The sequence below is a fragment of the Aquarana catesbeiana genome, linkage group LG09 (genome assembly GCF_042186555.1).
Source record: "Aquarana catesbeiana isolate 2022-GZ linkage group LG09, ASM4218655v1, whole genome shotgun sequence".
Classification (NCBI taxonomy): domain Eukaryota; kingdom Metazoa; phylum Chordata; class Amphibia; order Anura; family Ranidae; genus Aquarana; species Aquarana catesbeiana.
Window position 1 is genome coordinate 141,143,705 of NC_133332.1, and position 22,382 is coordinate 141,166,086.

Genomic DNA, 22,382 nt, shown 5'->3' on the forward strand with positions numbered 1-22,382 from the left:
TGTGACCTCTGCACAGTGTTCAGCTAAAGCTCCAAGTTAGTGTAGTGCAACCTCTGCACAGTGTTCAGTTAAAGCTGCAAGTTAATGTAGTGCGACCTCTGCACAGTGTTCAGCTAAAGCTACCTGTAGAAGGTTGTTGGTGTTTTCCTGATCCTATCTCTACCGCAGGCAGCTACATTATTTACACGTTAGAGTAGTGCGACCTCTGCACAGTGTTCAGCTAAAGCTACAAGTTAGTGTAGTGCGACCTCTGCACAGTGTTCAGCTTAAGCTCCAAGTAACTGTAGTGCAACCGATGCACAGTGTTCAGCTAAAGCTACCTTTAGAAGGTTAATGTTGTTTTCCTGATCCTATCATTACTGCAGGCAGCTACAGTATTTACACGTTAGTGTAGTGCGACCTCTGCACAGTGTTCAGCTAAAGCTACCTGTAGAAGGTTGGTGGTGTTTTCCTGATCCTATCACTACCGCAGGCAGCTACATTATTTACACGTTAGAGTAGTGCGACCTCTGCACAGTGTTCAGCTAAAGCTACAAGTTAGTGTAGTGCGACCTCTGCACAGTGTTCAGCTAAAGCTCCAAGTTACTGTAGTGCGACCTCTGCACAGTGTTCAGCTAAAGCTACCTTTAGAAGGTTGATGTTGTTTTCCTGATCCTATCACTACTGCAGGCAGCTACATTATTTACACGTTAGTGTAGTGCGACCTCTGCACAGTGTTCAGCTAAAGCTACCTGTAGAAGGTTGGTGGTGTTTTCCTGATCCTATCACTACCGCAGGCAGCTACATTATTTACACGTTAGTGTAGTGCGAACTCTGCACAGTGTTTAGCTAAAGCTACAAGTTAGTGTAGTGTGACCTCTGCACAGTGTTCAGCTAAAGCTACAAGTTTGTGTAGTGCGACCTCTGCACAGTGTTCAGATAAAGCTGCAAGTTAATGTAGTGCGACCTCCACACAGTGTTCATCTAAAGCTACCTGTAGAGGGTTTATATTGTTTTCCTGATCCTATCACTACTGCAGACAGCTAAATTATTTACACGTTAGTGTAGTGCGCCCTCTGCACAGTGTTCAGCTAAAGCTACCTATAGAAGGTTGGTGGTGTTTTCCTGATCCTATCACTACCGCAGGCAGCTACATTATTTACACGTTAGATTAGTGCGACCTCTGCACAGTGTTCAGCTAAAGCTACAAGTTAGTGTAGTGTGACCTCTGCACAGTTTTCAGCTAAAGCTACAAGTTAGTGTACTGCAACCTCTGCACAGTGTTCAGCTAAAGCTCCAAGTTAGTGTAGTGCGACCTCTGCACAGTGTTCAGCTAAAGCTAACTGTAGAAGGTTGATGTTGTTTTCCTGATCCTATCACTACCGCAGGCAGCTACATTATTTACACGTTAGTGTAGTGCAACCTCTGCACAGTGTTCAGCTAAAGCTACCTGTAGAAGGTTGGTGTTTTCCTGATCCTATCACTACCGCAGGCAGCTACATTATTTAAACATTAGAGTAGTGCGACCTCTGCACAGTGTTCAGCTAAAGCTACAAGTTAGTGTAGTGTGACCTCTGCTCAGTGTTCAGCTAAAGCTACAAGTTAGTGTAGTGTGACCTCTGCACAGTGTTCAGCTAAAGCTCCAAGTTAGTGTAGTGCGACCTCTGCACAGTGTTCAGCTAAAGCTACCTGTAGAAGGTTGATGTTGTTTTCCTGATCCTATCAATACCGCAGGCAGCTACTTTATTTGCACGTTAGTGTAGTGTGACTTCTGCACAGTGTTCAGCTAAAGCTACCAGTAGAAGGTTGGTGGTGTTTTCCTGATCCTATAACTACCGCAGGCAGCTACATTATTTACACGTTAGAGTAGTGCGACCTCTGCACAGTGTTCAGCTAAAGCTACAAGTTAGTGTAGTGCAACCTCTGCACAGTGTTCAGCTAAAGCTCCAAGTTACTGTAGTGCGATCTCTGCACAGTGTTCAGCTTAAGCTACCTGTAGAAGGTTGATGTTGTTTTCCTGATCCTATCACTACTGCAGGCAGCTACATTATTTACACGTTAGTGTAGTGCGACCTCTGCACAGTGTTCAGCTAAAGCTACCTGTAGAAGGTTGGTGGTGTTTTCCTGATCCTATCACTACTGCAGGCAGCTACATTATTTACATGTTAGAGTAGTGCGACCTCTGCACAGTGTTCAGCTAAAGCTACAAGTTAGTGTTTTGTGACCTCTGCACAGTGTTCAGCTAAAGCTACAAGTTAGTGCAGTGTGACCTCTGCACAGTGTGCTCCTAAAGCTACCTGTAGAATATTTGTGGTCTTTTTCTGATCCTATCACTACCACAGGCAGCTACATTATTTTTTAACGTAGTGCGACCTCTGCACAGTGTTCAGCTAAAGCTCCAAGTTAGTGTAGTGCGACCTCTGCACCGTGTTCAGCTAAAGCTACCTGTAGAAGGTTGATGTTGTTTTCCTGATCCTATCACTACCGCAGGCAGCTAAATTATTTACACGTTAGTGTAGTGCGAACTCTGCATAGTGTTTAGCTAAAGCTACAAGTTAGTGTAGTGTGACCTCTGCACAGTGTTCAGCTAAAGCTCCAAGTTAGTGTAGTGCAACCTCTGCACAGTGTTCAGCTAAAGCTGCAAGTTAATGTAGTGCGACCTCTGCACAGTGTTCAGCTAAAGCTACCTGTAGAAGGTTGGTGGTGTTTTCCTGATCCTATCACTACCGCAGGCAGCTACATTATTTACACGTTAGTGTAGTGCGAACTCTGCACAGTGTTTAGCTAAAGCTACAAGTTAGTGTAGTGTGACCTCTGCACAGTGTTCAGCTAAAGCTACAAGTTTGTGTAGTGCGACCTCTGCACAGTGTTCAGATAAAGCTGCAAGTTAATGTAGTGTGACCTCTGCACAGTGTTCATCTAAAGCTACCTGTAGAGGGTTTATATTGTTTTCCTGATCCTATCACTACTGCAGACAGCTAAATTATTTACACGTTAGTGTAGTGCGCCCTCTGCACAGTGTTCAGCTAAAGCTACCTATAGAAGGTTGGTGGTGTTTTCCTGATCCTATCACTACCGCAGGCAGCTACATTATTTACACGTTAGATTAGTGCGACCTCTGCACAGTGTTCAGCTAAAGCTACAAGTTAGTGTAGTGTGACCTCTGCACAGTTTTCAGCTAAAGCTACAAGTTAGTGTAGTGCAACCTCTGCACAGTGTTCAGCTAAAGCTCCAAGTTAGTGTAGTGCGACCTCTGCACAGTGTTCAGCTAAAGCTAACTGTAGAAGGTTGATGTTGTTTTCCTGATCCTATCACTACCGCAGGCAGCTACATTATTTACACGTTAGTGTAGTGCAACCTCTGCACAGTGTTCAGCTAAAGCTACCTGTAGAAGGTTGGTGTTTTCCTGATCCTATCACTACCGCAGGCAGCTACATTATTTAAACATTAGAGTAGTGCGACCTCTGCACAGTGTTCAGCTAAAGCTACAAGTTAGTGTAGTGTGACCTCTGCACAGTGTTCAGCTAAAGCTACAAGTTAGTGTAGTGTGACCTCTGCACAGTGTTTAGCTAAAGCTCCAAGTTAGTGTAGTGCGACCTCTGCACAGTGTTCAGCTAAAGCTACCTGTAGAAGGTTGATGTTGTTTTCCTGATCCTATCAATACCGCAGGCAGCTACTTTATTTGCACGTTAGTGTAGTGTGACTTCTGCACAGTGTTCAGCTAAAGCTACCAGTAGAAGGTTGGTGGTGTTTTCCTGATCCTATAACTACCGCAGGCAGCTACATTATTTACACGTTAGAGTAGTGCGACCTCTGCACAGTGTTCAGCTAAAGCTACAAGTTAGTGTAGTGCAACCTCTGCACAGTGTTCAGCTAAAGCTCCAAGTTACTGTAGTGCGATCTCTGCACAGTGTTCAGCTTAAGCTACCTGTAGAAGGTTGATGTTGTTTTCCTGATCCTATCACTACTGCAGGCAGCTACATTATTTACACGTTAGTGTAGTGCGACCTCTGCACAGTGTTCAGCTAAAGCTACCTGTAGAAGGTTGGTGGTGTTTTCCTGATCCTATCACTACTGCAGGCAGCTACATTATTTACATGTTAGACTAGTGCGACCTCTGCACAGTGTTCAGCTAAAGCTACAAGTTAGTGTTTTGTGACCTCTGCACAGTGTTCAGCTAAAGCTACAAGTTAGTGCAGTGCGACCTCTGCACAGTGTGCACCTAAAGCTACCTGTAGAATATTTGTGGTCTTTTTCTGATCCTATCACTACCACAGGCAGCTACATTATTTTTTAACGTAGTGCGACCTCTGCACAGTGTTCAGCTAAAGCTACAAGTTAGTGTTTTGCGACCTCTGCAAAGTGTTCAGCTAAAACTACAAGTTAGTGTAGTGCGACCTCTGCACAGCGTTCAGCTAAAGCTACAAGTTAGTGTAGTGTGATCTCTGCACAGTGTTCAGCTAAAGCTACAAGTTAGTGTAGTGCGACCTCTGCACAGTGTTCAGCTAAAGCTACAAGTTAGTATAATGCAACCTATGCACAGTGTTCAACCAAAACTCCAAGTTATTGTAGTGTGACCTCTGCACAGTGTTCAGCTAAAGCTACAAGTTAGTGTAGTGCGAACTCTGCACAGTGTTCAGCTAAAGCTACCTGTAGAAGGTTGATATTGTTTTCCTGATCCTATCACTACCGCAGGCAGCTACATTATTTACATGTTTGTGTAGTGTGACCTTTGCACAGTGTTCAGCTAAAGCTACAAGTTAGTGTAGTGCGACCTCTGCACAGTGTTCAGCTAAAGCTCCAAGTTAGTGTAGTGCGACCTCTGCACAGTGTTCAGCTAAAGCTACCTGTAGATGGTTGATGTTGTTTTCCTGATCCTATCACTACCGCAGGCAGCTACATTATTTACACGTTAGAGTAGTGTGACCTCTGCACAGTGTTCAGCTAAAGCTACAAGTTAGTGTAGTGCGACCGCTGCAAAGTGTTCAGCTAAAGCTACAAGTTAGTGTAGTGTGACCTCTGCACAGTGTTCAGCTAAAGCTCCAAGTTAGTGTAGTGCGACCTCTGCACAGTGTTCAGCTAAAGCTAACTTTAGAAGGTTGATGTTGTTTTCCTGATCCTATCACTACCGCAGGCAGCTACATGTTAGTGCAGTGCGACCTCTGCACAGTGTGCACCTAAAGCTACCTGTAGAATATTTGTGGTCACATTAGTGTAGTGCAACCTCTGCACAGTGTTCAGCTAAAGCTACCTCTAGGAGGTTGGTGTTTTCCTGATACTATCACTACCGCAGGCAGCTACATTATTTAAACGTTAGAGTAGTGCGACCTCTGCACAGTGTTCAGCTAAAGCTACAAGTTAATGTAGTGTGACCTCTGCACAGTGTTCAGCTAAAGCTACAAGTTAGTGTAGTGCGACCTCTGCACAGTGTTCAGCTAAAGCTCCAAGTTAGTGTAGTGCGACCTCTGCACAGAGTTCAGCTAAAGCTACCTGTAGAAGGTTGATGTTGTTTTCCTGATCCTATCACTACCGCAGGCAGCTAAATTATTTACACGTTAGTGTAGTGCGAACTCTGCACAGTGTTTAGCTAAAGCTACCTGTAGAAGGTTGGTGGTGTTTTCCTGATCCTATCACTACCGCAGGCAGCTACATTATTTACACGTTAGAGTAGTGCAACCTCTGCACAGTGTTCAGCTAAAGCTACAAGTTAGTGTTTTGTGACCTCTGCACAGTGTTCATCTAAAGCTACAAGTTAGTGCAGTGCGACCTCTGCACAGTGTGCACCTAAAGCTACCTGTAGAATATTTGTGGTCTTTTTCTGATCCTATCACTACCACAGGCAGCTACATTATTTACACGTTAGAGTAGTGTGACCTCTGCACAGTGTTCAGCTAAAGCTACAAGTTAGTGTAGTGCGACCGCTGCAAAGTGTTCAGCTAAAGCTACAAGTTAGTGTAGTGCGACCTCTGCACACTGTTCAGCTAAAGCTACAAGTTAGTGTAGTGTGACCTCTGCACAGTGTTCAGCTAAAGCTACAAGTTAGTGTAGTGCGACCTCTGCACAGTGTTCAGCTAAAGCTACAAGTTAGTATAATGCAACCAATGCACAGTGTTCAACCAAAACTCCAAGTTATTGTAGTGTGACCTCTGCACAGTGTTCAGCTAAAGCTACAAGTTAGTGTAGTGCGACCTCTGCACAGTGTTCAGCTAAAGCTCCAAGTCAGTGTAGTGCGACCTCTGCACAGTGTTCAGCTAAAGCTACCTGTAGAAGGTTGATATTGTTTTCCTGATCCTATCACTACCGCAGGCAGCTACATTATTTACACGTTTGTGTAGTGTGACCTTTGCACAGTGTTCAGCTGCAGCTACAAGTTAGTGTAGTGTGACCTCTGCACAGTGTTCAGCTAAAGCTACCTGTAGATGGTTGATGTTGTTTTCCTGATCCTATCACTACCACAGGCAGCTACATTATTTACATGTTAGAGTAGTGTGACCTCTGCACAGTGTTCAGCTAAAGCTACAAGTTAGTGTAGTGCGACCTCTGCACAGTGTTCAGCTAAAGGTCCAAGTTAGTGTAGTGCGACCTCTGCACATTGTTCAGCTAAAGCTACCTGTATAAGTTTGATGTTGTTTTCCTGATCCTATCACAACTGCGGGCAGCTATATTATTTACATGTTAGTGTAGTGCGACCTCTGCACAGTGTTCAGCTAAAGCTACCTGTAGAAGGTTGGTGGTGTTTTCCTGATCCTATCACTACCGCAGGCAGCTACATTATTTACACGTTAGAGTAGTGTGACCTCTGCACAGTGTTCAGCTAAAGCTACCTGTAGAAGGTTGGTGTTGTTTTCCTGATCCTATCACTACCGCAGGCAGCTACATTATTTACACGTTAGAGTAGTGCGACCTCTGCACAGTGTTCAGCTAAAGCTGCAAGTTAATGTAGTGTGACCTCTGCACAGTGTTCAGCTAAAGCTACAAGTTAGTGTAGTGTGACCTCTGCACAGTGTTCAGCTAAAGCTACCTGTAGAAGGTTGATGTTGTTTTCCTGATCCTATCACTACCGCAGGCAGCTAGATTATTTACACGTTAGTGTAGTACGACCTCTGCACAGTGTTCAGCTAAAGCTACCTGTAGAAGGTTGGTTGTGTTTTCCTGATCCTATCACTACAGCAGGCAGCTACATTATTTACACGTTAGTGTAGTGCAACCTCTGTACAGTGTTCAGCTAAAGCTACCTGTAGAAGGTTGGTGGTGTTTTCCTGATCCTATCACTACCGCAGGCAGCTACATTATTTACATGTTAGTGTAGTGCGACTTCTGCAAAGTGTTCAGCTAAAGCTCCAAGTTAGTGTAGTGCGACCTCTGCACAGTGTTCAGCTAAAGCTACCTGTAGAAGGTTGGTGGTGTTTTCCTGATCCTATCACTACCGCAGGCAGCTACATTATTTACACGTTAGAGTAGTACGACCTCTGCACAGTGTTCAGCTAAAGCTACAAGTTAGTGTTTTGTGACCTCTGCACAGTGTTCAGCTAAAGCTACAAGTTAGTGCAGTGCGACCTCTGCACAGTGTGCACCTAAAGCTACCTGTAGAATATTTGTGGTCTTTTTCTGATCCTATCACTAACACAGGCAGCTACATTATTTTTTAGCGTAGTGCGACCTCTGCACAGTGTTCAGCTAAATCTACAAGTTAGTGTAGTGCGACCTCTGGAAAGTGTTCAGCTAAAGCTACAAGTTAGTGTAGTGCGACCTCTGCACAGTGTTCAGCTAAAGCTACAAGTTAGTGTAATGTGACCTCTGCACAGTGTTCAGCTAAAGCTACAAGTTAGTGTAGTGCGAACTCTGCACAGTGTTCAGCTAAAGCTACCTGTAGAAGGTTGATATTGTTTTCCTGATCCTATCACTACCGCAGGCAGCTACATTATTTACATGTTTGTGTAGTGTGACCTTTGCACAGTGTTCAGCTAAAGCTACAAGTTAGTGTAGTGCGACCTCTGCACAGTGTTCAGCTAAAGCTCCAAGTTAGTGTAGTGCGACCTCTGCACAGTGTTCAGCTAAAGCTACCTGTAGATGGTTGATGTTGTTTTCCTGATCCTATCACTACCGCAGGCAGCTACATTATTTACACGTTAGAGTAGTGTGACCTCTGCACAGTGTTCAGCTAAAGCTACAAGTTAGTGTAGTGCGACCGCTGCAAAGTGTTCAGCTAAAGCTACAAGTTAGTGTAGTGTGACTTCTGCACAGTGTTCAGCTAAAGCTCCAAGTTAGTGTAGTGCGACCTCTGCACAGTGTTCAGCTAAAGCTAACTTTAGAAGGTTGATGTTGTTTTCCTGATCCTATCACTACCGCAGGCAGCTACATGTTAGTGCAGTGCGACCTCTGCACAGTGTGCACCTAAAGCTACCTGTAGAATATTTGTGGTCACGTTAGTGTAGTGCAACCTCTGCACAGTGTTCAGCTAAAGCTACCTGTAGGAGGTTGGTGTTTTCCTGATCCTATCACTACCGCAGGCAGCTACATTATTTAAACGTTAGAGTAGTGCGACCTCTGCACAGTGTTCAGCTAAAGCTACAAGTTAGTGTAGTGCGACCTCTGCACAGTGTTCAGCTAAAGCTCCAAGTTAGTGTAGTGCGACCTCTGCACAGAGTTCAGCTAAAGCTACCTGTAGAAGGTTGATGTTGTTTTCCTGATCCTATCACTACCGCAGGCAGCTAAATTATTTACACGATAGTGTAGTGCGAACTCTGCACAGTGTTTAGAAAAGCTACCTGTAGAAGGTTGGTGGTGTTTTCCTGATCCTATCACTACCACAGGCAGCTACATTATTTACACGTTAGAGTAGTGCGACCTCTGCACAGTGTTCAGCTAAAGCTACAAGTTAGTGTTTTGTGACCTTTGCACAGTGTTCAGCTAAAGCTACAAGTTAGTGTAGTGCGACCTCTGCACAGTGTTCAGCTAAAGCTGCAAGTTAATGTAGTGCGACCTCTGCACAGTGTTCAGCTAAAGCTACCTGTACAGGGTTGATGTTGTTTTCCTGATCCTATCACTACCACAGACAGCTACATTATTTACACATTAGTGCAGTGCGCCCTCTGCATAGTGTTCAGCTAAAGCTACCTGTAGAAGGTTGGTGATGTTTTACTGATCCTATCACTACCGCAGGAATCTACATTATTTACACGTTAGATTAGTGTGACCTCTGCACAGTGTTCAGCTAAAGCTACAAGTTAGTGTAGTGTGACCTCTGCACAGTTTTCAGCTAAAGCTACAAGTTAGTGCAGTGCGACCTCTGCACAGTGTTCAGCTAAAGCTCCAAGTCAGTGTAGTGCGACCTCTGCACGGTGTTCAGCTAAAGCTACCTGTAGAAGGTTGATATTGTTTTCCTGATCCTATCACTACCGCAGGCAGCTACATTATTTACACGTTTGTGTAGTGTGACCTTTGCACAGTGTTCAGCTGCAGCTACAAGTTAGTGTAGTGCGACCTCTGCACAGTGTTCAGCTAAAGATCCAAGTTAGTGTAGTGTGACCTCTGCACAGTGTTCAGCTAAAGCTACCTGTAGATGGTTGATGTTGTTTTCCTGATCCTATCACTACCACAGGCAGCTACATTATTTACATGTTAGAGTAGTGTGACCTCTGCACAGTGTTCAGCTAAAGCTACAAGTTAGTGTAGTGCGACCTCTGCACAGTGTTCAGCTAAAGGTCCAAGTTAGTGTAGTGCGACCTCTGCACATTGTTCAGCTAAAGCTACCTGTATAAGTTTGATGTTGTTTTCCTGATCCTATCACAACTGCGGGCAGCTATATTATTTACATGTTAGTGTAGTGCGACCTCTGCACAGTGTTCAGCTAAAGCTACCTGTAGAAGGTTGGTGGTGTTTTCCTGATCCTATCACTACCGCAGGCAGCTACATTATTTACACGTTAGAGTAGTGTGACCTCTGCACAGTGTTCAGCTAAAGCTACCTGTAGAAGGTTGGTGTTGTTTTCCTGATCCTATCACTACCGCAGGCAGCTACATTATTTACACGTTAGAGTAGTGCGACCTCTGCACAGTGTTCAGCTAAAGCTGCAAGTTAATGTAGTGTGACCTCTGCACAGTGTTCAGCTAAAGCTACAAGTTAGTGTAGTGTGACCTCTGCACAGTGTTCAGCTAAAGGTCCAAGTTAGTGAAGTGCGACCTCTGCACAGTGTTCAGCTAAAGCTACCTGTAGAAGGTTGATGTTGTTTTCCTGATCCTATCACTACCGCAGGCAGCTAGATTATTTACACGTTAGTGTAGTACGACCTCTGCACAGTGTTCAGCTAAAGCTACCTGTAGAAGGTTGGTTGTGTTTTCCTGATCCTATCACTACAGCAGGCAGCTACATTATTTACACGTTAGTGTAGTGCAACCTCTGTAAAGTGTTCAGCTAAAGCTACCTGTAGAAGGTTGGTGGTGTTTTCCTGATCCTATCACTACCGCAGGCAGCTACATTATTTACATGTTAGTGTAGTGCGACTTCTGCAAAGTGTTCAGCTAAAGCTCCAAGTTAGTGTAGTGCGACCTCTGCACAGTGTTCAGCTAAAGCTACCTGTTGAAGGTTGGTGGTGTTTTCCTGATCCTATCACTACCGCAGGCAGCTACATTATTTACACGTTAGAGTAGTACGACCTCTGCACAGTGTTCAGCTAAAGCTACAAGTTAGTGTTTTGTGACCTCTGCACAGTGTTCATCTAAAGCTACAAGTTAGTGCAGTGCGACCTCTGCACAGTGTGCACCTTAAGCTACCTGTAGAATATTTGTGGTCTTTTTCTGATCCTATCACTAACACAGGCAGCTACATTATTTTTTAGCGTAGTGCGACCTCTGCACAGTGTTCAGCTAAATCTACAAGTTAGTGTAGTGCGACCTCTGGAAAGTGTTCAGCTAAAGCTACAAGTTAGTGTAGTGCGACCTCTGCACAGTGTTCAGCTAAAGCTACAAGTTAGTGTAATGTGACCTCTGCACAGTGTTCAGCTAAAGCTACAAGTTAGTGTAGTGCGAACTCTGCACAGTGTTCAGCTAAAGCTACCTGTAGAAGGTTGATATTGTTTTCCTGATCCTATCACTACCGCAGGCAGCTACATTATTTACATGTTTGTGTAGTGTGACCTTTGCACAGTGTTCAGCTAAAGCTACAAGTTAGTGTAGTGCGACCTCTGCACAGTGTTCAGCTAAAGCTCCAAGTTAGTGTAGTGCGACCTCTGCACAGTGTTCAGCTAAAGCTACCTGTAGATGGTTGATGTTGTTTTCCTGATCCTATCACTACCGCAGGCAGCTACATTATTTACACCTTAGAGTAGTGTGACCTCTGCACAGTGTTCAGCTAAAGCTACAAGTTAGTGTAGTGCGACCGCTGCAAAGTGTTCAGCTAAAGCTACAAGTTAGTGTAGTGTGACCTCTGCACAGTGTTCAGCTAAAGCTCCAAGTTAGTGTAGTGCGACCTCTGCACAGTGTTCAGCTAAAGCTAACTTTAGAAGGTTGATGTTGTTTTCCTGATCCTATCACTACCGCAGGCAGCTACATGTTAGTGCAGTGCGACCTCTGCACAGTGTGCACCTAAAGCTACCTGTAGAATATTTGTGGTCACGTTAGTGTAGTGCAACCTCTGCACAGTGTTCAGCTAAAGCTACCTGTAGGAGGTTGGTGTTTTCCTGATCCTCTCACTACCGCAGGCAGCTACATTATTTAAACGTTAGAGTAGTGCGACCTCTGCACAGTGTTCAGCTAAAGCTACAAGTTAGTGTAGTGTGACCTCTGCACAGTGTTCAGCTAAAGCTACAAGTTAGTGTAGTGCGACCTCTGCACAGTGTTCAGCTAAAGCTCCAAGTTAGTGTAGTGCGACCTCTGCACAGAGTTCAGCTATAGCTACCTGTAGAAGGTTGATGTTGTTTTCCTGATCCTATCACTACCGCAGGCAGCTAAATTATTTACACGATAGTGTAGTGCGAACTCTGCACAGTGTTTAGCTAAAGCTACCTGTAGAAGGTTGGTGGTGTTTTCCTGATCCTATCACTACCGCAGGCAGCTACATTATTTACACGTTAGAGTAGTGCGACCTCTGCACAGTGTTCAGCTAAAGCTACAAGTTAGTGTTTTGTGACCTCTGCACAGTGTTCAGCTAAAGCTACAAGTTAGTGTAGTGCGACCTCTGCACAGTGTTCAGCTAAAGCTGCAAGTTAATGTAGTGCGACCTCTGCACAGTGTTCAGCTAAAGCTACCTGTACAGGGTTGATGTTGTTTTCCTGATCCTATCACTACCGCAGACAGCTACATTATTTACACGTTAGTGCAGTGCGCCCTCTGCATAGCGTTCAGCTAAAGCTACCTGTAGAAGGTTGGTGATGTTTTACTGATCCTATCACTACCGCAGGAATCTACATTATTTACACGTTAGATTAGTGTGACCTCTGCACAGTGTTCAGCTAAAGCTACAAGTTAGTGTAGTGTGACCTCTGCACAGTTTTCAGCTAAAGCTACAAGTTAGTGCAGTGCGACCTCTGCACAGTGTTCAGCTAAAGCTCCAAGTTAGTGTAGTGCTACCTCTGCACAGTGTTCAGCTAAAGCTAACTGTAGAAGGTTGATGTTGTTTTCCTGATCCTATCACTACCGCAGGCAGCTACATTATTTACATGTTAGTGTAGTGCGACCTCTGCACAGTGTGCAGCTAAAGCTACCTGTAGAAGGTTGGTGGTGTTTTCCTGATCCTATCACTACCGCAGGCAGCTACATTATTTAAACATTAGAGTAGTGCGACCTCTGCACAGTGTTCAGCTAAAGCTACAAATTAGTGTAGTGTGACCTCTGCACAGTGTTCAGCTAAAGCTACAAGTTAGTTTAGTGTGACCTCTGCACAGTGTTTAGCTAAAGCTCCAAGTTAGTGTAGTGCGACCTCTGCACCGTGTTCAGCTAATGCTACCTGTAGAAGGTTGATGTTGTTTTCCTGATCCTATCACTGCTGCAGGCAGCTAAATTATTTACACGTTAGTGTAGTGCGAACTCTGCACAGTGTTTAGCTAAAGCTACAAGTTAGTGTAGTGTGACCTCTGCACAGTGTTCAGCTAAAGCTACAAGTTAGTGCAGTGCGACCTCTGCACAGTGTTCAGCTAAAGCTCCAAGTTAGTGTAGTGCTACCTCTGCACAGTGTTCAGCTAAAGCTAACTGTAGAAGGTTGATGTTGTTTTCCTGATCCTATCACTACAGCAGGCAGCTACATTATTTACATGTTAGTGTAGTGCGACCTCTGCACAGTGTGCAGCTAAAGCTACCTGTAGAAGGTTGGTGGTGTTTTCCTGATCCTATCACTACCGCAGGCAGCTACATTATTTAAACATTAGAGTAGTGCGACCTCTGCACAGTGTTCAGCTAAAGCTACAAGTTAGTGTAGTGGGACCTCTGCACAGTGATCAGCTAAAGTTACAAGTTAGTGTAGTGCGACCTCTGCACAGTGTTCAGCTAAAGCTCCAAGTTAGTGTAGTGCGACCTCTGGACCGTGTTCAGCTAACGCTACCTGTAGAAGGTTGATGTTGTTTTCCTGAGCCTATCACTGCTGCAGGCAGCTAAATTATTTACACGTTAGTGTAGTGCGAACTCTGCACAGTGTTTAGCTAAAGCTACAAGTTATTGTAGTGTGACCTCTGCACAGTGTTCAGCTAAAGCTACAAGTTAGTGTAGTGTGACCTCTGCACAGTGTTCAGCTAAAGCTCCAAGTTAGTGTAGTGCGACCTCTGCACAGTGTTCAGCTAAAGCTAACTGTAGAAGGTTGATGTTGTTTTCCTGATTCTATCACTACCGCAGGCAGCTACATTATTTACACGTTAGTGTAGTGCGACCTCTGCACAGTGTGCAGCTAAAGCTAACTGTAGAAGGTTGGTGGTGTTTTCCTGATCCTATCACTACCGCAGGCAGCTACATTATTTAAACGTTAGAGTAGTGCGACCTCTGCACAGTGTTCAGCTAAAGCTATTAGTTAGTGTAGTGTGACCTCTGCACAGTGTTCAGCTAAAGCTACAAGTTAGTGTAGTGCGACCTCTAAACAGTGTTCAGCTAAAGCTCCAAGTTAGTGTAGTGCGACCTCTGCACCGTGTTCAGCTAAAGCTACCTATAGAAGGTTGATGTTGTTTTCCTGATCCTATCAGTAACGCAGGCAGCTAAATTATTTACACGTTAGTGTAATGCGAACTCTGCACAGTGTTCAGCTAAAGCTGCAAGTTAATGTAGTGTGACCTCTGCACAGTGTTCAGCTAAAGCTACCTGTAGAAGGTTGGTGGTGTTTTTCTGATCCTATCACTACCGCAGGCAGCTACATTACTTACACGTTAGAGTAGTGCGACCTCTGCACAGTGTTCAGCTAAAGCTACAAGTTAGTGTAGTGCGACCTCTGCACAGTGTTCAGCTAAAGCTCCAAGTTACTGTAGTGCGACCTCTGCACAGTGTTCAGCTAAAGCTACTTTTAGAAGGTTGATGTTGTTTTCCTGATCCTATCACTACTGTAGGCAGCTACATTATTTACACGTTAGTGTAGTGCGACCTCTGCACAGTGTTCAGCTAAAGCTACCTGTAGAAGGTTGGTGGTGTTTTCCTGATCCTATCACTACCGCAGGCAGCTACATTATTTACACGTTAGTGTAGTGCGAACTCTGCACAGTGTTTAGCTAAAGCTACAAGTTAGTGTAGTGTGACCTCTGCACAGTGTTCAGCTAAAGCTACAAGTTTGTGTAGTGCGACCTCTGCACAGTGTTCAGCTAAAGCTGCAAGTTAATGTAGTGCGACCTCTGCACAGTGTTCATCTAAAGCTACCTGTAGAGGGTTTATGTTGTTTTCCTGATCCTATCACTACTGCAGAAAGCTACATTATTTACACGTTAGTGTAGTGCACCCTCTGCACAGTGTTCAGCTAAAGCTACCTATAGAAGGTTGGTGGTGTTTTCCTGATCCTATCACTACCGCAGGCAGCTACATTATTTACACGTTAGATTAGTGCGACCTCTGCACAGTGTTCAGCTAAAGCTACAAGTTAGTGTAGTGTGACCTCTGCACAGTTTTCAGCTAAAGCTACAAGTTAGTGTAGTGCGACCTCTGCACAGTGTTCAGCTAAAGCTCCAAGTTAGTGTAGTGCTACCTCTGCACAGTGTTCAGCTAAAGCTAACTGTAGAAGTTTGATGTTGTTTTCCTGATCCTATCACTACCGCAGGCAGCTACATTATTTACATGTTAGTGTAGTGCGACCTCTGCACAGTGTGCAGCTAAAGCTACTTGTAGAAGGTTGGTGGTGTTTTCCTGATCCTATCACTACCGCAGGCAGCTACATTATTTAAACATTAGAGTAGTGCGACCTCTGCACAGTGTTCAGCTAAAGCTACAAGTTAGTGTAGTGTGACCTCTGCACAGTGTTCAGCTAAAGCTACAAGTTAGTGTAGTGCGACCTCTGCACAGTGTTCAGCTAAAGCTGCAAGTTTATGTAGTGCGACCTCTGCACAGTGTTCAGCTAAAGCTACCTGTAGAGGGTTGATGTTGTTTTCCTGATCCTATCACTACCGCAGACAGCTACAATATTTACACGTTAGTGCAGTGCGCCCTTAGCACAGTGTTCAGCTAAAGCTACCTGTAGAAGGTTGGTGGTGTTTTCCTGATCCTATCACTACCGCAGGCAGCTACATTATTTACACGTTAGATTAGTGCGACCTCTGCACAGTGTTCAGCTAAAGCTACAAGTTAGTGTAGTGTGACCTCTGCACAGTTTTCAGCTAAAGCTACAAGTTAGTGTAGTGCGACCTCTGCACAGTGTTCAGCTAAAGCTCCAAGTTAGTGTAGTGCTACCTCTGCACAGTGTTCAGCTAAAGCTAACTGTAGAAGTTTGATGTTGTTTTCCTGATCCTATCACTACCGCAGGCAGCTACATTATTTACATGTTAGTGTAGTGCGACCTCTGCACAGTGTGCAGCTAAAGCTACTTGTAGAAGGTTGGTGGTGTTTTCCTGATCCAATCACTACCGCAGGCAGCTACATTATTTAAACATTAGAGTAGTGCGACCTCTGCACAGTGTTCAGCTAAAGCTACAAGTTAGTGTAGTGTGACCTCTGCACAGTGTTCAGCTAAAGCTACAAGTTAGTGTAGTGCGACCTCTGCACAGTGTTCAGCTAAAGCTGCAAGTTAATGTAGTGCGACCTCTGCACAGTGTTCAGCTAAAGCTACCTGTAGAGGGTTGATGTTGTTTTCCTGATCCTATCACTACCGCAGACAGCTACATTATTTACACGTTAGTGCAGTGCGCCCTCTGCACAGTGTTCAGCTAAAGCTACCTGTAGAAGGTTTTTTGATGTTTTCCTGATCCTATCACTACCGCAGGCAGCTACATTATTTACACGTTAGATTAGTGTGATCTCTGCACAGTGTTCAGCTAAAGCTACAAGTTAGTGTAGTGTGACCTCTGCACAGTTTTCAGCTAAAGCTACAAGTTAGTGCAGTGCGACCTCTGCACAGTGTTCAGCTAAAGCTCCAAGTTAGTGTAGTGCTACCTCTGCACAGTGTTCAGATAAAGCTAACTGTAGAAGGTTGATGTTGTTTTCCTGATCCTATCACTACCGCAGGCAGCTACATTATTTACATGTTAGTGTAGTGCGACCTCTGCACATTGTGCAGCTAAAGCTACCTGTAGAAGGTTGGTGGTGTTTTCCTGATCCTATCACTACCGCAGGCAGCTACATTGTTTAAACATTAGAGTAGTGCGACCTCTGCACAGTGTTCAGCTAAAGCTACAAGTTAGTGTAGTGTGACCTCTGTACAGTGTTCAGCTAAAGCTACAAGTTAGTGTAGTGCGACCTCTGCACAGTGTTCAGCTAAAGCTCCAAGTTAGTGTAGTGCGACCTCTGCACCGTGTTCAGCTAACGCTACATGTAGAAGGTTGATGTTGTTTTCCTGATCCTATCACTGCTGCAGGCAGCTAAATTATTTACACGTTAGTGTAGTGCGAACTCTGCACAGTGTTCAGCTAAAGCTACAAGTTAGTGTAGTGTGACCTCTGCACAATGTTCAGCTAAAGCTACAAGTTAGTGCAGTGCGACCTCTGCACAGTGTTCAGCTAAAGCTCCAAGTTAGTGTAGTGCTACCTCTGCACAGTGTTCAGCTAAAGCTAACTGTAGAAGGTTGATGTTGTTTTCCTGATCCTATCACTACAGCAGGCAGCTACATTATTTACATGTTAGTGTACTGCGACCTCTGCACAGTGTGCAGCTAAAGCTACCTGTAGAAGGTTGGTGGTGTTTTCCTGATCCTATCACTACCGCAGGCAGCTACATTATTTAAACATTAGAGTAGTGCGACCTCTGCACAGTGCTCAGCTAAAGCTACAAGTTAGTGTAGTGGGACCTCTGCACAGTGATCAGCTAAAGTTACAAATTAGTGTAGTGCGACCTCTGCACAGTGTTCAGCTAAAGCTCCAAGTTAGTGTAGTGCGACCTCTGCACCGTGTTCAGCTAACGCTACCTGTAGAAGGTTGATGTTGTTTTCCTGATCCTATCACTGCTGCAGGCAGCTAAATTATTTACACGTTAGTGTAGTGCGAACTCTGCACAGTGTTTAGCTAAAGCTACAAGTTAGTGTAGTGTGACCTCTGCACAGTGTTCAGCTAAAGCTACAAGTTAGTGTAGTGTGACCTCTGCACAGTGTTCAGCTAAAGCTCCAAGTTAGTGTAGTGCGACCTCTGCACAGTGTTCAGCTAAAGCTAACTGTAGAAGGTTGATGTTGTTTTCCTGATTCTATCACTACCGCAGGCAGCTACATTATTTACACGTTAGTGTAGTGCGACCTCTGCACAGTGTGCAGCTAAAGCTACCTGTAGAAGGTTGGTGGTGTTTTCCTGATCCTATCACTACCGCAGGCAGCTACATTATTTAAACGTTAGAGTAGTGCGACCTCTGCACAGTGTTCAGCTAAAGCTACTAGTTAGTGTAGTGTGACCTCTGCACAGTGTTCAGCTAAAGCTTCAAGTTAGTGTAGTGCGACCTCTGCACAGTGTTCAGCTAAAGCTCCAAGTTAGTGTAGTGCGACCTCTGCACCGTGTTCAGCTAAAGCTACCTATAGAAGGTTGATGTTGTTTTCCTGATCCTATCATTAACGCAGGCAGCTAAATTATTTACACGTTAGTGTAATGCGAACTCTGCACAGTGTTTAGCTAAAGCTACAAGTTAGTGTAGTGTGACCTCTGCACAGTGTTCAGCTAAAGCTACAAGTTAGTGTAGTGCGATCTCTGCACAGTGTTCAGCTAAAGCTGCAAGTTAATGTAGTGTGACCTCTGCACAGTGTTCAGCTAAAGCTACCTGTAGAAGGTTGGTGGTGTTTTCCTGATCCTATCACTACCGCAGGCAGCTACATTATTTACACGTTAGAGTAGTGCGACCTCTGCACAGTGTTCAGCTAAAGCTACAAGTTAGTGTAGTGCGACCTCTGCACAGTGTTCAGCTAAAGCTCCAAGTTACTGTAGTGCGACCTCTGCACAGTGTTCAGCTAAAGCTACCTTTAGAAGGTTGATGTTGTTTTCCTGATCCTATCACTACTGCAGGCAGCTACATTATTTACACGTTAGTGTAGAGCGACCTCTGCACAGTGATCAGCTAAAGCTACCTGTAGAAGGTTGGTGGTGTTTTCCTGATCCTATCACTACCGCAGGCAGCTACATTATTTACACGTTAGTGTAGTGCGAACTCTGCACAGTGTTTAGCTAAAGCTACAAGTTAGTGTAGTGTGACCTCTGCACAGTGTTCAGCTAAAGCTACAAGTTTGTGTAGTGCGACCTCTGCACAGTGTTCAGCTAAAGCTGCAAGTTAATGTAGTGCGACCTCTGCACAGTGTTCATCTAAAGCTACCTGTAGAGGGTTTATGTTGTTTTCCTGATCCTATCACTACTGCAGAAAGCTACATTATTTACACGTTAGTGTAGTGCACCCTCTGCACAGTGTTCAGCTAAAGCTACCTATAGAAGGATGGTGGTGTTTTCCTGATCCTATCACTACCGCAGGCAGCTACATTATTTACACGTTAGATTAGTGCGACCTCTGCACAGTGTTCAGCTAAAGCTACAAGTTAGTGTAGTGTGACCTCTGCACAGTTTTCAGCTAAAGCTACAAGTTAGTGTAGTGCAACCTCTGCACAGTGTTCAGCTAAAGCTCCAAGTTAGTGTAGTGCTACCTCTGCACAGTGTTCAGATAAAGCTAACTGTAGAAGGTTGATGTTGTTTTCCTGATCCTATCACTACCGCAGGCAGCTACATTATTTACATGTTAGTGTAGTGCGACCTCTGCACAGTGTGCAGCTAAAGCTACTTGTAGAAGGTTGGTGGTGTTTTCCTGATCCTATCACTACCGCAGGCAGCTACATTATTTAAACATTAGAGTAGTGCGACCTCTGCACAGTGTTCAGCTAAAGCTACAAGTTAGTGTAGTGTGACCTCTGCACAGTGTTCAGCTAAAGCTACAAGTTAGTGTAGTGCGACCTCTGCACAGTGTTCAGCAAAAGCTGCAAGTTTATGTAGTGCGACCTCTGCACAGTGTTCAGCTAAAGCTACGTGTAGAGGGTTGATGTTGTTTTGCTGATCCTATCACTACCGCAGACAGCTACATTATTTACACGTTAGTGCAGTGCGCCCTCTGCACAGTGTTCAGCTAAAGCTACCTGTAGAAGGTTGGTGGTGTTTTCCTGATCCTATCACTACCGCAGGCAGCTTCATTATTTACACGTTAGATTAGTGCGACCTCTGCACAGTGTTCAGCTAAAGCTACAAGTTAGTGTAGTGTGACCTCTGCACAGTTTTCAGCTAAAGCTACAAGTTAGTGTAGTGCGACCTCTGCACAGTGTTCAGCTAAAGCTCCAAGTTAGTGTAGTGCTACCTCTGCACAGTGTTCAGCTAAAGCTAACTGTAGAAGTTTGATGTTGTTTTCCTGATCCTATCACTACCGCAGGCAGCTACATTATTTACATGTTAGTGTAGTGCGACCTCTGCACAGTGTGCAGCTAAAGCTACTTGTAGAAGGTTGGTGGTGTTTTCCTGATCCTATCACTACCGCAGGCAGCTACATTATTTAAACATTAGAGTAGTGCGACCTCTGCACAGTGTTCAGCTAAAGCTACAAGTTAGTGTAGTGTGACCTCTGCACAGTGTTCAGCTAAAGCTGCAAGTTTATGTAGTGCGACCTCTGCACAGTGTTCAGCTAAAGCTACCTGTAGAGGGTTGATGTTGTTTTCCTGATCCTATCACTACCGCAGACAGCTACAATATTTACACGTTAGTGCAGTGCGCCCTCAGCACAGTGTTCAGCTAAAGCTACCTGTAGAAGGTTGGTGGTGTTTTCCTGATCCTATCACTACCGCAGACAGCTACAATATTTACACGTTAGTGCAGTGCGCCCTCAGCACAGTGTTCAGCTAAAGCTACCTGTAGAAGGTTGGTGGTGTTTTCCTGATCCAATCACTACCGCAGGCAGCTACATTATTTAAACATTAGAGTAGTGCGACCTCTGCACAGTGTTCAGCTAAAGCTACAAGTTAGTGTAGTGTGACCTCTGCACAGTGTTCAGCTAAAGCTACAAGTTAGTGTAGTGCGACCTCTGCACAGTGTTCAGCTAAAGCTGCAAGTTAATGTAGTGCGACCTCTGCACAGTGTTCAGCTAAAGCTACCTGTAGAAGGTTGGTGATGTTTTCCTGATCCTATCACTACCGTAGGCAGCTACATTATTTACACGTTAGATTAGTGTGATCTCTGCACAGTGTTCAGCTAAAGCTACAAGTTAGTGTAGTGTGACCTCTGCACAGTTTTCAGCTAAAGCTACAAGTTAGTGCAGTGCGACCTCTGCACAGTGTTCAGCTAAAGCTCCAAGTTAGTGTAGTGCTACCTCTGCACAGTGTTCAGATAAAGCTAACTGTAGAAGGTTGATGTTGTTTTCCTGATCCTATCACTACCGCAGGCAGCTACATTATTTACATGTTAGTGTAGTGCGACCTCTGCACATTGTGCAGCTAAAGCTACCTGTAGAAGGTTGGTGGTGTTTTCCTGATCCTATCACTACCGCAGGCAGCTACATTATTTAAACATTAGAGTAGTGCGACCTCTGCACAGTGTTCAGCTAAAGCTACAAGTTAGTGTAGTGTGACCTCTGTACAGTGTTCAGCTAAAGCTACAAGTTAGTGTAGTGCGACCTCTGCACAGTGTTCAGCTAAAGCTCCAAGTTAGTGTAGTGCGACCTCTGCACCGTGTTCAGCTAACGCTACCTGTAGAAGGTTGATGTTGTTTTCCTGATCCTATCACTGCTGCAGGCAGCTAAATTATTTACACGTTAGTGTAGTGCGAACTCTGCACAGTGTTTAGCTAAAGCTACAAGTTAGTGTAGTGTGACCTCTGCACAGTGTTCAGCTAAAGCTACAAGTTAGTGTAGTGTGACCTCTGCACAGTGTTCAGCTAAAGCTGCAAGTTAATGAAGTGCGACCTCTGCACAGTGTTCAGCTAAAGCTAACTGTAGAAGGTTGATGTTGTTTTCCTGATCCTATCACTACCGCAGGTAGCTACATTATTTACATGTTAGTGTAGTGTGACCTATGCACAGTGTTCAGCTAAAGCTACCTGTAGAAGGTTGGTGGTGTTTTCCTGATCCTATCACTACCGCAGGCAGCTACATTATTTACACGTTAGAGTAGTGCGACCTCTACACAGTGTTCAGCTAAAGCTACAAGTTAGTGTAGTGTGTCCTCTGCACAGTGTTCAGCTAAAGATACAAGTTAGTGTAGTGTGACCTCTGCACAGTGTTCAGCTAAAGCTACAAGTTAGTGCAGTGCGACCTCTGCACAGTGTGCACCTAAAGCTACCTGTAGAATATTTGTGGTCTTTTTCTGATCCTATCACTACCACAGGCAGCTACATTATTTTTTAGCGTAGTGCGACCTCTGCACAGTGTTCAGCTAAAGCTACAAGTTAGTGTAGTGCGACCTCTGCAAAGTGTTCAGCTAAAGCTACAAGTTAGTGTAGTGCGACCTCTGCACAGTGTTCAGCTAAAGCTACAAGTTAGTGTAGTGTGACCTCTGCACAGTGTTCAGCTAAAGCTACAAGTTAGTGTAGTGCGACCTCTGCACAGTGTTCAGCTAAAGCTACAAGTTAGTATAATGCAACCTATGCACAGTGTTCAACCAAAACTCCAAGTTATTGTAGTGTGACCTCTGCACAGTGTTCAGCTAAAGCTACAAGTTAGTGTAGTGCGAACTCTGCACAGTGTTCAGCTAAATCTACCTGTAGAAGGTTGATATTGTTTTCCTGATCCTATCACTACCGCAGGCAGCTACATTATTTACATGTTTGTGTAGTGTGACCTTTGCACAGTGTTCAGCTAAAGCTACAA